The following is a 16,320-nucleotide window of genomic DNA, read 5'->3' on the forward strand; positions in this document are numbered from 1 at the left end:
AGTTGCTCAAGTAAATATGGATACTCATTTCATTTTGGCATATTTCCCCACATTCATAATGGCCACCGAGAAAATACACCACAATTGAGTAAAATTGGTAAAATGAAATACGAATATAAATGGGCAAGTACTGGCCGACTATGTCTCAGCAAACATTCGTTGCTTCGTTCGAGCGAGCAAATTCGCTACTTTTTCTCGATTGACGTCTCTTATTATATCTATCCTCTTTGGTAAAATTGGTAAAATGAAATACGAATATAAATGGGCAAGTACTGGCCGACTATGTCTCAGCAAACATTCGTTGCTTCGTTCGAGCGAGCAAATTCGCTACTTTTTCTCGATTGACGTCTCTTATTATATCTATCCTCTTTGGCATAATACTATGTTCAAACAGAAAAATAAATTGAGGAAATTTCGATTTGAATTGAGTGCTGTTCATACAACTCGATTTAGCTTACACAATAGTAATTTGATAGCTGGTTGGCTCATCTCTACATCAAGAACATACCTTTGTTCAGACTTTCAAAATGAACACGTACATTATTAGGCGAATGAAATGGAATGAAAACATAAAACTTTGAAATTTTTGTGTGTTGTAAGAAAATGTGTTCAATGTTTTGGTTTCATTTTGAGTTTGCCATCTTCTTTTGACAATCCCTACTCCAGTGAAATGAAAGACATAAAATCAGCTGATGAGATGAGCCAACCATATAGTTCAGCCATGCGTAACTGACGTTGAAATATACTCAATAAACACACTTTACAATGTTGCATTTGCAGTTTGAAACAATTTATTACGCAATTTTTTTTAAATTGGCAATTTATTATTACAATTTATTATATGACAAATTGCGTAATAAATTGCCCAAATAGTAGAAATTGCCAATTTGGTGTGTGTTTGAACTTAGTATAACGTCGCTTGTCGTTCAATGTATCGCATACGAAAAAGCCAACACAACTACACATTTATTCTTGCTCACTTCAACCGTATTTATGGCCGAGACACAATGCGCGTTTGCACGTAATAAAACGCTTATCCTCGCTTAGATAATGCCTAGGAGACCCATTTAGCGGCAGTGGTTAAACAACTAGCTACAGCAAAAGGTGTAACGAAAAGCGGAGACACAACCCTCTGATGGCCATAGTGTATAACATATAGCTGAATCAGTTGCGATGCATTGTGGACCCGCACCATTTTAAGAGGTGATACATAGAATTAGTGTAGAGGTGAAACATAGACACATATTTCAGATACATCTGAGTATAGTTCGTATTGAAATTTAGTAGTACTAATTTTCCATATAAAATTTAAGCGTAAACGTCTATAGATGTAAAAAAAAAACAAGTAAAGGTGTCTAAGTTCGGGTCTAACCGAACATTATATACTCAGCGTGAGCTTTAATTGTACATTTCATTTCAGATAAATTACTATTCTACATAACACGTGGCACCGCCTGTTAAAAAAAAAAATGTCTCCCCAGTTTCTTTTACAATACAACTTGATAAGTGAAATATTGATTCAAAACTATTTTTTGCTAAGTTATAGCTTATTATTCTAGTCTACGACCCTTTTAAACTGGTTTTATATCTAAGTTGCCGTGGTCTTTAACCGATCCCGGCCATTTTTAATAGAAATATTTTCTGCTATAATAATTTTTCTTCGATTTATGGCTCCCAAAACATAGAAAATTGCTTATACAAAAAAGGGGCAGTGCCACACCCATTTCTTCAAATCCAAGTGTTTTCCAATTTAATGTTCTAATTCAATTTAGAAAGTAAAATTCTATTGATACAAAACTCTTTTTCGCTAAGATATAGCTTATTATTTTCGTCTACGACCCTTTTAAAAATCTTTTATATAAAAGTGGGCGTGGTCTGGAACCGATCTCGTCCATTTTTTCTATAAATATTTCTTGCTATAGGAAATTTTTTGTACCAAATTTCATTAAGATCCGTTAATATTTCTTCGAGTTATGGCTCCCGAAACATAGAAAATTGCTTAGTCATAAAAGGGGTGGTGCCACGCCCATTTTTTAAAATTTGAAGTTTTTCCCATTTATTGTTATAAATCCACTTGGGAAATGAAATACCATTGTTATAAAGCTCTTTTTTGCAAAGATATAGCTAATTTTATTCGTCCACGACCTTTTAAAAATCTTTTATATAAAAGTGAACCGATTGCGTTAATTTTTCTAAAAAGCATTCCTTATAGTAAATGCATCCTCTATGCCGAATTTTGTTACGATAGGTTTAACGATTTTTGATTTATGATTAATAATACTTGTAAAATTGATTTTATCACAAGTGGGGGGTGCCACGCCCGTTTTAAAAAGTTTTTTCAAATTTTTATCAAGAGTCTCAATATCAGTCCACATGCCAAGTTTCAGCATTCTAGGTGTATTATTTACTAAATAATCAGGTTTTTTGTGTTTTCCAAAATGTTATATATATAAAAAGTGGGCGTGGTTATCATCAGATTTCGCTCATTTTCAATACCAATCTATTCTGGGTCCAGATAAGCTCGTGTACCAAATTTGGCGAAGATATCTCAATACTTACTCAAGTTATCGTGTTAACGGACGGACGGACGGACATGGATCAATCAAATTTTTTTTCGATACTGATGATTTTGATATATGGAAGTCTACATCTATCTCGATTCCTTTATACCTGTACAACCAACCATTATCCAACAAAGTTAATATACTCTGTGTGCAAAGCACGCTGAGTATAAAAAACACAGCTAAAATTGCGTTAGACGCATCTATATGAAAACCTGGTTGTGACGTGTTTGTTATAGCAAAGCGTTCGCTAATCTAACCAAAAGCCAAAAGCAAGAGTGCGCCTAAAAGTATGCAACATTGATCACGTGCTTAACTTCTTAACCCTTTGTGGCAAAACAAAACAGCTCCAACACAAAGGCATGTATAAATAAACAATCGCTCTTGTGATCGCATGTTCATATTCGCAAATTCGTTTAGAGAATCAATATGGAGAGCTAAGCGATTTATGTTAGCTGAAATCGGACTACGCTAAATTTTTTGATATCGAAAATTTCGAAAAATGAAAGAAATGCCATAATTCTACACAAAATACGAAAAAGGGATGAAACATGGTGATTGGTTATTTGACGCAAAATATAACTGTAGAAAAACTTTGTAAAATGGGTGTGACATCTACCTTATTAGGTAGAAGAAAATGAAAAATTTCTGCAGGGCGAATTCCAAAGCCCAAAATAAATGAGCGGTACCCGACATATGATGTTCTGGGTCACCCTGGTCTGACATCTCGAAAACGCCTTCACATATACAACTAAGGTTCACTCCCTTTTAAAACCCTCATTAACACCTTTCATTTGATACCCATATCGTACAAACACATTCAAGAGTCACCCCTGGTCCACCTTTATGGCGATATTTCGAAAAGGGGCCCACCAATAGAACTAAGGCCGACTCCTTTTTAAAATACCCATTAACACCTTTCATTTGATACCAATGTCATAAAAACACATTCCATGGTTACCCTAGGTTCATTTTCCTACATGGTGATTTTCCCTTATTTTGTCTCCAAAGCTCTCAGCTGAGTATGTAATGTTCAGTTACAACCGAACTCAGCTTTCCTTACTTGTTCGAACTACTTTTATCGGGAGCACTTCCAGAGCCAGGCGGATGTTGACAATGTCCATGCTTCTGAGCCATATATTAGGACGGGTACCGTACCCGTAAAACATGATTTACGTTTAGCGAGAGTGGACTTTACTTCTCAATTGCTTACTTAGTGCAAAGTTGCATTTATTGACAAGATATCAAGGCTGACGTTTTTGTTTCTGTTAAGACTTGTTTCCAAATGAACGAAGTGCCTTATTATTTAAAATCTATGCCTATCAACAGTAGCGTGGTTGCCAATATCCTTCTTTTACGGCCGTATAAGTTTTGCGGTGAAACTAAATTCAGACACGGCGGCTTATAGGCAGCTCCTTTTCGCGCTAGTGATGTGTGCCAATAATTTTTTTGCGGATTTTTCCAGGATTTGGCGTATAGTAAAAATATGGTCGATGATTAATTTACTAGGTCTGAAGTCGCACTGAGAAGGCCCAATCAGCCGATTCATGGTGGGCTTCAATCTTTCGCACAACACGTTTGACAGGATTTTATATGCCAAACCAAGATGGTTGATTCCTTTATAGTTGGCGCAGTTTGCAGGGTTCCCCTTCTTGTGGACTGTGCAATGGACACCTAGATTCCAATCGTCGGGCATTCACTCGTCCTACCAAATTTTGCACAGAAGTTGATTAATACGTCTTACTACTTACTTGAAGAGCTCCGCAGGTAATCCCGCGGCCTTGTTAAGTGCACAGAAAAGTGTTCCCCCCATAATCTAAGCACTCTATGGACATCCGTTACCAGGCCCCCGATTTCGTTTTTACCAGATTTTATCCCAAGGTTAAAATCTTCTGTCTGTCGCCTAATTTTATTGGTTTTATTCCTGGTGGATAGCAGTTCAGTTTCCTCGCACTAACGCCTTTGGAGCTCTGCCTTTTCCCCCCTGTGAAGTTATCTCGCTTCTCTTCTCAACCCGCGGTAGCATTCACACACTTTCTTGTCGCGTGTGCTTTTAATGTAGGCAGCGTACTTTCTTTCAGTATTTCAGATATATTTTCCCATTGCATTCCGTCGGGCTAACTTGTGCTCTAGAAGAGCAGGTGTGATAGTCGAGTTGCGAAATCACTGGCAGTCTGCTGTGTTTGAAGCCTTTCGAGGTCTTACTTCCCTTAAGTTTTTTGTTTCGTTGCGTGATCCGGCTCCATTTTAGATCCTCGAATCACAACGTAGTCGATTTGGTAACATGTATTTCGGGGGACAGCCATCAAGTTTGATGTAAGCTCTGATGCTTAAACCTAGTGCTGGCCCTACCGCGTTTTTTAGCACCGGCGAAGTCGATCAGCCTAAGTAGGAGGTTTTATTGTGGAGGTTGAACTTTCCGACCGTGGACCAAGAACACCTTCCTTGCCTATTTGACGTCAAGTTCATTTAACCCGGCTTTTATATCGTGACTAGCGCAGCGCTCGAATGTGCCTTCTAGGCGCTGGTAGAATGCGTCCTTCGAGTCATCGTCCTTCTCCACCGGCTGTGCATGGACGCAGATGAATTAAATATTAAACCATTGTGATTTTATGCGTATAGTGGCGAGATGTTCGTCCACATGCGTTAACGATAGTACTTGGCAAGGAATGTGCATAGTAAAATACCAGAAAAAGACGTTTGGAGGAAACTTAGCTAGGAATAACTAGAACTCAGCATAGTGCACGAAGTTAAAATGTAGTAAAGTGTTGCTCTTACAAAGGAATTCGCGTTCGCATGCCTCGACTTCTACTCCTCTTCACATAATTTCCTTAATATTGGCTTACCTATGTACGCAAGTATATTTTCAAATTTTAATATGTAGTTCAAAGTGTCATAAAACAAATCAAATAAATTCTATTGTAATTAATATTAGCACAGTATTGAGAATATTTTACCTACTGTGAGTGAGTGTTGACTTTTTAATTATCACTCTCATTGTCAGTAAGTTGATACAGAAAATTTGTCAAAATTGTAAAAAGCTTTCGACACGCAAATCAAAGAATATTAGATTCCTATGGCGTTTTCTTTTCTGAAAATCATGTCATCCGGTTGGTTTTTCTCAGCCTTATCGTAAGTTTGCGTGCTCCTTTCGCAAAATGTTTCCTACTGAATAAGAAAAGGGGACTATTACGTATTAATTGAGCTATTTTGCAGATCGCCAGGGGACTTAGGTTAAAAGTTAGGATTTAAAAGGGCAACTTGATTCTTCCAGAAAAGAAAACGCCATTAGACCAACATTGCCTATCGCATATATATACATATTTATATATGTACATTAGACTGCACATATTTTGCATGAAAAAATAAAAGTTTATGAAAAAGCGGTACCGCACCCTCAAATTGTTTTTTTGTATGTATGTAGGTAATTAATTTCCAAACTCTTGGGCAGATAACCTAACGTTAAAGCGTGGCACATTTCCATTAAAAATGCCCAGGATCGGGTTTGTTGTTATTTTCGAGAGCCATGCCCGACAAAACATTATAAAAAGGTGTTAATACGCTATGTCTCTTCTAAAGTTTATGTATAACAATTAAGTGAATGGCAACAATCTTTATAAACGGGCGTGGCACCGCCCCTTATTTGATCATACATTGGCTACCGTTTCTGGAGCCATAACTCGAAGACCGATTGAAGTAACTTAAACATTTTTAAATGGGTGTGGCAACCTCTTTTGAGCAATGGAGAAGAATTGCCCTACTGTGAAGAACATTTTTAAACTTTTTGCCCGTACAAAGAGGAATACTTCTTACAAAAGAATCAAAGTCATTAAATAAAAACTCCTCTTTCGATAATGCTTAGGGCCAAAAAACTGAACTAAAGGAACTGTACGATGTATCTCTATCTGAGTATATGAAGTTCGTTTACATCCGACAACCTTTCTTGTACTTCTTCCATGTTTGTTAAAATTTTATTATGGTTCTCCATTAATTTAAAACAAGTAAAGGTGCCTAAGAATGGTTGTAACCGAACATTATATAATCAGCGTGAGCTTCAATTGTACATTTCATTTCAGATAAATTACTTTTCTACATAACACATGGCACCGCCCGTTTAAAAGAAAAATGTCTCCCTATTTCCTCTTACAGTAAACTTTCATAAGTGAAGTATCATTGATTCAAAACTATTTTTTGCTCAGTTATAACTTATTATTCTAGTCTACGACCCTTTTAAACTGGTTTTATATCTAAGTTGCTGTGGTCTTTAACCGATCCCGGCCATTTTTAATAGAAATATTTTCTGCTATAAGGAAAATATGTGTACCCAACTTTATTATGATCCCTTCATTTTTCTTCGAGTTATGGCTCCCGAAACACAGAAAATTGCTTAGTCATAAAAGGGGCGAAGGCACGTCTATTTTTTAAAATTTGAAGTTTTTCCTATTTATTGTTATAAATCCACTTGGGAAATGAAACACCATTGATATAAAGCTCTTTTTTGAAAAGATATAGCTTATTTTATTCGTCCACGACCCTTTTAAAAATCTTTTATATAAAAGTGAGCGTGGTCCTTAACCGATTGCGTTAATTTTTCTTAAAAGCATTCCTTATAGTAAATGCAACCTCTCTGCCGAATTTTGTTACGATAGGTTTAACGATTTTTGATTTATGATTAATAATATTTGTAAAATTGATTTTATCACAAGTGGGCGGTGCCACGCCTATTTTAAAACATGTTTTCAAATTTTTATCAAGAGTCTCATTCCACATGTCAAATTTCAACATTCTAGGTGTATTATTTACTAAATAATCAGGTTTCTTATGTTTTCCAAAATGTTATATATATAAAAAGTGGGCGTGGTTATTATCCGATTTCGCTCATTTTCAATACCAATCTATTCTGGGTCCACATAAGCTCGTGTACTAAATTTGGGGAAGATATCTCATTACTTACTCAAGTTATCGTGTTGACGGACGGACGGACGGACGAACGGACATGGCTCAATGAAATTTTTTTTCGATACTGATGATTTTGATATATGGAGGTCTGTATATACATATCTCGATTCCTTTATACATGTACAACAAACCTTTATCCAATCAAAGTTAATATACTCTGTGTGCAAAGCACGCTGAGTATAAAAACCACTAATTTCCATCAGGTTAAAGCCCCCATTACTGACACTTAGCATAGACCAGGGATGCACCTTAACGTTAAGCTAATCGTTTATCAAAAAATTTCCACCGTTTCCGTTGAAACACTTCGAAATATTATCGATAAAGAAATTATCAAGATAAATTGTATCTCGTTTTTAACCGAAACGAAAAGCTTTCGTTAACGTTAAAAACGTTAACGAAAACGTGATACTTTATGTTTGAATTGTGCTGGCAATGCTATAGCCATGGTGAAGCCGTAAGGTGGCAACAACGAGCGCACATACACACACAAACTCTATGTAATTTGTTTGTGTAATTCGTTGGTGGTAATGTCAAAAATACTCTGAGAAATGTTCGTACTGTCAAAATTCATGAGAAAAGTTGCAATCAGCTTGGATAATGCTTTCACCTTTAATGACTCCGCCATCAATCAGCTTTGCCAGCATAGTTTGAAATTAATAATCAACATAAACGATTTGATTTCGTTTTGATATGGCAGAAAACGAAACGAAATCATTTCGTTAATTTGACGATCTTAACGTTAATAAACGAAACGAAATGACTTCGTTTCGTTTATTAACGTTGATTATCGTAACGAAATGATATCGTTTCGTTGGTTAAGCATGCCTGGCATAGACTTGACTTGACTTGGCGTAAACTTGGCAACTTAGCCACGATTATACTCCACTTGGCGCATAAAATCTGGTATCATAATCAGCGTTGAAATTTATTTTTAAATAAATGTCAATTTGTATGACAAAATGTCAAAATGAAATGGAAACAAACAAATGGCATCTCAAAATGTAAACTTCACTTAGAACTTACATAGAAAATCAAAATTCAACAGACTTCTAAGTCAAGTTAAGTTTTGAGTAATCAGTAACATGCAATGTTCATTTAACAGAACTGTAAGTGACAGTTCGCAAGCCATCAAGTCTATGCTAAGTATCAGTAATGGAGCCTTAATTCTTAACAGCATTATTTCTCTTTTTGATCCAACTTTCTCACTTCGCACATATAAGCCATCATCCAGTGAGTTTTTCTGATGGGTTTGGTGGTGAATGAGTATAAAACGAACCTGCTGTCCTCGAGGCAAGAGTCAGCGCACTTGCACCTTCGAAACCACGCTACTTTACTCTACGCTAACACTCGTTTTTGAAAAAATTTTTGAACGCTCTAAAATTGTATGTTTTAATTCAATTTAAAACTAGCGTAACCGGCAGGCGTTGTCCTGCCCAAAAGTGGTTGCCTACGTTTGAAAAGTCGACCTCCCTCCACCCTATCACTCCACATTATCGAAGACTACAACCTTTTTTCCATTTCTCCGTCTTATTCCTGTCCTGCCCTCATTTTCGTTATCCACATTCCCTTATAGTTCTTCTTCTTCCTCAAACTACCAAACACATTCACACTCCAAATTCAACCCCCACTCTCACTTCTTTCATCGTCTAAATTAAATAATATATGAAGCTCAGGTATCAACTATTGGATACCCCCGTCAAATAACACAGTGCTACAAAAAAAAAAAAGTAAATACACTCATCAAGTGACCTAGCTAAAATTGTTTACCTAGTCAAGTGTAGTTAAGAATTGACAGATACTTAACATCCGAAAATGAAGTAACCTTTAAAGTTCCGTTTAGGTCAATGATACCTTTGACATCAATGGAATCACTTGTTGCTGTTGTTGTGCTGAAAAGGTCGCTATCATGAGGTGATATCATGCAGTTTTACCGCTGGCCGGTCGACCAAGCATGTCAACCATACGTTGCTATGCAGTGGGTGGTAAAAAGGTTGAAATTCTTGTTTTCGAAAAAGCGTTGTAACTTCGTCAATTTTTAACATTTTTCAATAAATAAGGTCTAGTTTTACTCAGAATTAATAGTAGAACAATAATTTTTGTTGTAATTAAAGCATATTTTTCGAATTGTACCTAAAAAATGGCGTCAAACTCGAAAAAATAAAAAAATTTTCATATGGCTTAGCAGCTAAAGGCTTGCACTGATATGAATGTTGGATATTCGAGTTCAACGCTCAGCTCCCGAAAAGCTAGCTGATGAAGAAGTGAAATTCAGAAACATGTCCTAGTAACCATCGCCGTTTGTAAACTTACAATTTTTCTCTAATATCAATTAAAAAAATTTACGAAAATTTCAGATTTAAGTGGAAAAATTTCTTCTTATACCTTATAAACTAACAAACTGCTGTTTATATATTAAGAACACCATTATTTAACTTTCCGAAACCGTTGGAAAAATTGAAATCGGTTCAAAAATAGCCCCTCTAGGAACTTTTATGTGCCGACAACCATGGAATAACGGATTTTAACAATAAAAAAAATTTGAGGGTATAGCGGATTTTTCAAATACCGTTTCGTGTTACACTTGACTAGCTAAACAATCTTAGCTAGGTCACTTGATTAGTGTATTTTCACTGTAGCACAGTGTAATTAATAACACTGGTTTACAGACAAAATGCCCCAGAGACCCCATTATGAAATTCCTATGTAAAATCACCCCCTGATTCCGAAAATCAAGGTTATTTTTAATTCTATGGTAACGTTTTTGAGATATTTACGCATAAACGTTTTTTCAAACAAAAAAAAAAAAAAACAAAAAAAAATTGGTTCCACTTAATCATATATATCTCAAGATCGAATTGAGCAATTCCAAAACAGTTTGAAGCTTTTCAAAGGTAATAAAATTTTCTATAAACTGTGAATACAACACTTTTTGCTAGGCCTGCAGATTCAAAGATAACGAACAATCATTACGGATTTTTATATTCAGCGTGCTTTGGATAATGGTTGGTTGTACAGGTATAAAGGAATCGAGATAGATATTTACTTCCATATATCAAAATCTACAGTATCGAAAAAAAATTTGATTGAGCCATGCCCGTCCGTCTCTCCGTTAACACGATAACTTTAGTAAATATTGAGATATCTTCGCCAAATTTTGTACACGAGCTTATCTGGACCCAGAATAGATTGGTATTGAAAATGAGCGAAATCTGATGATAACCACGCCCACTTTTTATATATATAACATTTTGGAAAACACAAAAAACCTGATTATTTAGTAAATAATACACCTAGAATGCTGAAACTTGGCATGTGGACTGATATTGAGACTCTTGATAAAAATTTGAAAAAACTTTTTAAAACGGGCGTGGCACCCCCCACTTGTGATAAAATCAATTTTACAAGTATTATTAATCATAAATCAAAAATCGTTAAACCTATCGTAACAAAATTCGGCATAGAGGATGCATTTACTATAAGGAATGCTTTTAAGAAAAATTAACGCAATCGGTTCACTTTTATATAAAAGATTTTTAAAAGGGTCGTGGACGAATAAAATTAGCTATATCTTTGCAAAAAAGAGCTTTATAACAATGGTATTTCATTTCCCAAGTGGATTTATAACAATAAATAGGAAAAACTTCAAATTTAAAAAAATGGGCGTGGCACCACCCCTTTTATGACTAAGCAATTTTCTATGTTTCGGGAGCCATAACTCGAAGAAATATTAACGGATCTTAATGAAATTGGGTACAAAAAATTTCCTATAGCAAGAAATATTTATAGAAAAAATTGACGAGATCGGTTCCAGACCACGCCCACTTTTATATAAAAGATTTTTAAAAGGGTCGTAGACGAAAATAATAAGCTATATCTTAGCGAAAAAGAGTTTTGTATCAATAGAATTTTACTTTCTAAATTGAATTAGAACATTAAATTGGAAAACACTTGGATTTGAAGAAATGGGTGTGGCACTGCCCCTTTTTTGTATAAGCAATTTTCTATGTTTTGGGAGCCATAAATCGAAGAAAAATTATTATAGCAGAAAATATTTCTATTAAAAATGGCCGGGATCGGTTAAAGACCACGGCAACTTAGATATAAAACCAGTTTAAAAGGGTCGTAGACTAGAATAATAAGCTATATCTTAGCGAAAAAGAGTTTTGTATCAATAGAATTTTACTTTCTAAATTGAATTAGAACATTAAATTGGAAAACACTTGGATTTGAAGAAATGGGTGTGGCACTGCCCCTTTTTTGTATAAGCAATTTTCTATGTTTTGGGAGCCATAAATCGAAGAAAAATTATTATAGCAGAAAATATTTCTATTAAAAACAGACGGGATCGGTTAAAGACCACGGCAACTTAGATATAAAACAAGTTTAAAAGGTTTGAAAGGGTCGTAGACTAGAATAATAACCTATAACTTAGCAAAAAATAGTTTTGATTCAATAATATTTCACTTATCAAGTTTTATTGTAAGAGGAAATGGGGAGACATTTTTCTTTTAAACGGGCGGTGCCACGTGTTATGTAGGAAAGTAATTTATCTAAAATGAAATGTACAATTGAAGCTCACGCTGAGTATATAATGTTCGGTTACACACGAACTTAGACACCTTTACTTGTTTAAATTTTTTTTGTAAAAATATAAAAATATTTGTACTTTGGGAGGAAGGTTCTCGAAAACTTTTATTTTTTCAAGATTTCTTTTTTCTCTTCAAGCTCTGTTTTATTACAAAAAAAAAAAAAAAAAAATAAGATTTCGCTCAACAAAATCGATGAACCAATACAAAAGTTAAAAGCATTCAAATAAATATATACAATATAGTAAAACTTAAGTACCCCACATATAATAGCATATGTACATATGATTCTGTCTTAACTCTATGATCTTATTTTATAATTGAAAAAGTTATGTGTCTTGTTTTGACGCTTATTTAGATTAGGATCGGTTTCTCTTATGAGAAACCAACAGTAGTCACCCATCATAGCGACATCCCAGAATCCTTGATACCGACTTTCAATCATTCTGATTTGTTGGTGAAACCTTTCGCCATGCTCGTCACTTTCGTCGCCAAAATTTAAATGGGAGTGTAGAAAATGGATTTTCAAAGACATATTTACTCCTGAAAGAAAATAAAAAAGTAAATTAGATAAATACATAAGTGACACATTAATATATAATTTTCTTAGGCTGTATTTATGTTTCAATTTAGAACAAATTTTTTGTCTACATTTTTCTCGTTCTTGTTTGTTCGGAACTGGACGATGAATTCAGGCTATATATTCTCATGTAAATTTAAAAATTTTCATACAAATTTTTTGTTTATCGGGCAGATAGGTTTTAAAGTTAACTGAGAAAACGGTCTTAAATATGTTTTTTTATTTACCCATTTCCGCATAGTTTTTGATTAAGTTGTTCACTATCATCTCGTAGTTAGGACTTTTGTGTTTGCCTAAAAGAGAACTAACGACCTTCAGTAGTTCTTTGAAATGGTTATTGGTCATTCCTTATTTGCGGTCCCACAAAAATCCCTTCCTTTATCTTTGCTTCTGAAATCTCTGGAAAGATTGTCTTCAAATGATGAAAAGCTTCGCCTTCTTTGTCCAAAGCCTTGACGAAGTTTTTGATAAGGCCTAGCTTGATGTGGAACGGAGGTAGAATTGATTTTTCCTTCTTCATAAGTGGGGAGTATTTTATGTTATCCACCCCAAATTGTAACTTTATTCGTTCTGGCCAATCCTTTATGACGTAACGGTTTTGACGAGCTCGGCTATTCCATTTGCATAGAAAGCAACAGTATTTTGTGTATCCACTTTGTAGACCACATAGCATTCTAACGACTTTAAGATCGGCACATATTTTCCAATCATGTTCTTCGTATTTAATTAATTTGAGCAATTTCTGCATTATCTAATACGCTTCCTTCGTATTTACTGCATGCGCGATCGGGATAGATGGATTTTGGTTGCCAATATGCAATACTACGGCCTTTAAACTTAATTTATTATCTTCTATGAACAATCGCCACTCTTTTGAATCATATGGTTCACCAAACTGTTTGAATAGACCAGCAATATCTTTGCACTGTCCTCCTTTTGTTCGTGACGAGTTCTATAATATTGTGACGAATGTTAGCAACACTAAGGGATACTATCATCTCTAAGCCGATACTAAGCTGTGACTCGTATGCACATAACCAAATTAATCAATAAGGTCTAATTATACTTACAGCGCATTGCATGACAAAACAGTACATAGCATGTGAAGCATAGAGCTGATTATACTTTACGTAGCGTACATAGACTAACGCTGACAAGGGCAAACACACACACAAATAAAATTTGTATGTAAAATATACTCAAACACAAGGAAGCAATATGATTTTCTCTGAGAGTGACGCTCATTTTTTCACTCTTTGCAACAGCACGAAAAGTGAGAGAGTCGCGCACATAGCGCATACATGAAAATCAAAATTCAACAGACTTTCATGCAATGCAATGCAATGCACTGCGTAGTCTAATCAAGTACACGCAAATCCCATTGACCAGATATTGTTTGTGAGAGCAATGTTGCTGTGCCCTGCTATGTATAATTGGCCCTTTATGTCCATACAAGCAGCGGAGAGCAACGCACAACCACATGCATATATCTGAGATACTCCCGAAAGTATGCAATCATTTGTGCAAGTATCACTCACATATACACGCGCATATAAGAAGTTATAAACGTAGTTATAGTTGGTAATTTTATAGCTGATGACTAACTAGTAAATTCTAGAAATAGAAGCGCCTAGAAATAAGTCAACGAGGAAACCAGACAGTATAAAAAGCAGCAACAGTTGAGGTACGACAATCAGTTTGATTTAAGCAAGCTATCAGTTGCGAAGTATAAGTGTTATGAGGAAGTACTTTAGTGCGTGTAGTTCGGCCTTTTCCTTTGACAATCATTGAGTTGTGCTTGTGACAAAGAGTTTCTTTCGTTTTCCGTTTGAAATCCAGTGCAACATGATGCCGCGTAATCAGATACTGCTGTTGACAATGAAACTGGAGCCGGTACTAAAGTTAAATTTGATTCCGGCAATGTAGCTTCCGTTGAATTTAGTTCTGGTGATGACACTGTAGATATACTCGCATAGGTTACTTTTCTCGACTTTCCAACCCCAAGTACTTTTGAAGTACAAATATAGCAGTTCGCTGAATGGCAAGTTTGTTCCATAGCGGAATGATGCAAGGTGGCAGCATGGTGACATACCTACAAATATAAATAAAAATTCCATGCACTTTGTGTTTGTAAATTCGCACCGGAAGTTGATGTATCAAATCAAATAAAAAAAGTTTATAATCAGCTTGTATCGTTGCGCCATGGTTTGTTCCCTCCACTCCTCCTCCACATTGATGTAATAAATTTCATATGTCACCTAAATAGATAGTTTCAGAAATTTTTCAGCTATGCGTTAAAAGGGAGCAAATTCATAAATTGTACAACTCACCTTTTGATTCCGGTTTCCGATAAAATCAATTCGACTCGACATGTGGTGCCCACAGTATTCGGTGTTCATGGTTTTTCATTGCTTTTAGGCTCAATTCCAAAATACTTATAGTATGTAACTTTCAAACTTTGAAAACATACGTCGCATTCTTTTAACGATAAATTGACCGCAGATGAAACAGAACATATCTGGATCATTTGTACCCTCAAACTCTCGTGCCATTTTATTCGTATTATATTTTTAAGTAAATGACGGGTTATAAACTGCAATTATAAACTGAACAGTATCCGGTGAACCTTGCAGATACTATGAAGGAACAAGGCGCATGTACTATTATTTATACTTAGAACAAGTAAAAATTCAAGCCTACCTAGACAAAAAGGTTCCCTAGTTCTACAAAGAAAACACTACCTGCCTTAAAAATATGCTCTTGCTTGAAATGTACCTGGGTTTGAGAAAACGACACTAACAGTTTCTTGTACGAAATAACCCTTCTACCTGCTAACTAACTGATATACGAATACTAACACATATGTACCAGTAGGGTACTTAAGTATTAAATGGATATATTTACTTGAATGCTTATAACTTTTGTATTAGTCCATCGATTTTGTTGAATGAAAACATATTTTTTTGTAATAAAACAGAGCTTAGAGAGAAAAAAAATCTGCAAAAAAATAAAAAGTTATCGAGATCCTTCCTCGCAAAGTACAATTTTTTTATATCTTTACCAAAAAAATTGAAAAAATCCGTAATGATTGTTCGTTATCTTTGAAACTGCAGGGCCTACCAAAAAGTGCTGTATGCACAGTTTATAGCAAATTTTATTACCTTTTGTAAGCTTCAGGATAGGAAAGGCACCAGCCTCCTTCTCAAACTGAAAAAATCTGCGGTGAGGGTACTTACGGGTGTTATCACAGGTCATTGTGCTATCGCACCAATGGTCCGGCGGTGGCGAATATCAACAAGCTCCCTATGCAGAGACTGTCAGGATGAGGACGTGGAGGAGTCGATCTATCACTTTCTCTACCGATGTCCGGCGCTTCAAAGAAAAAGGCTGAGATTTCTGGGCTCACGCTTCTTCGACAGCCTGGCAGAGGTTGGGAAGGTGGACGTCTCGCTTCTTCTTGGATTCATCAGGGAAAGCAAGTGGTTCGTTTAGGGCCACAAGGAGGTAATCGGGCAAAATGAATTTGCCGCCACCCTGTACTTACTGAGGGCACTCACAATGGACAAAAATGTCTCCGAGTGGAAATGTGGGTAACACCCACGTACGCACCTTAACCTAACCTACACTTGCCCAC

This window comes from Eurosta solidaginis, chromosome 3, assembly GCF_040869045.1.
Source record: "Eurosta solidaginis isolate ZX-2024a chromosome 3, ASM4086904v1, whole genome shotgun sequence".
In the NCBI taxonomy this organism is placed as follows: domain Eukaryota; kingdom Metazoa; phylum Arthropoda; class Insecta; order Diptera; family Tephritidae; genus Eurosta; species Eurosta solidaginis.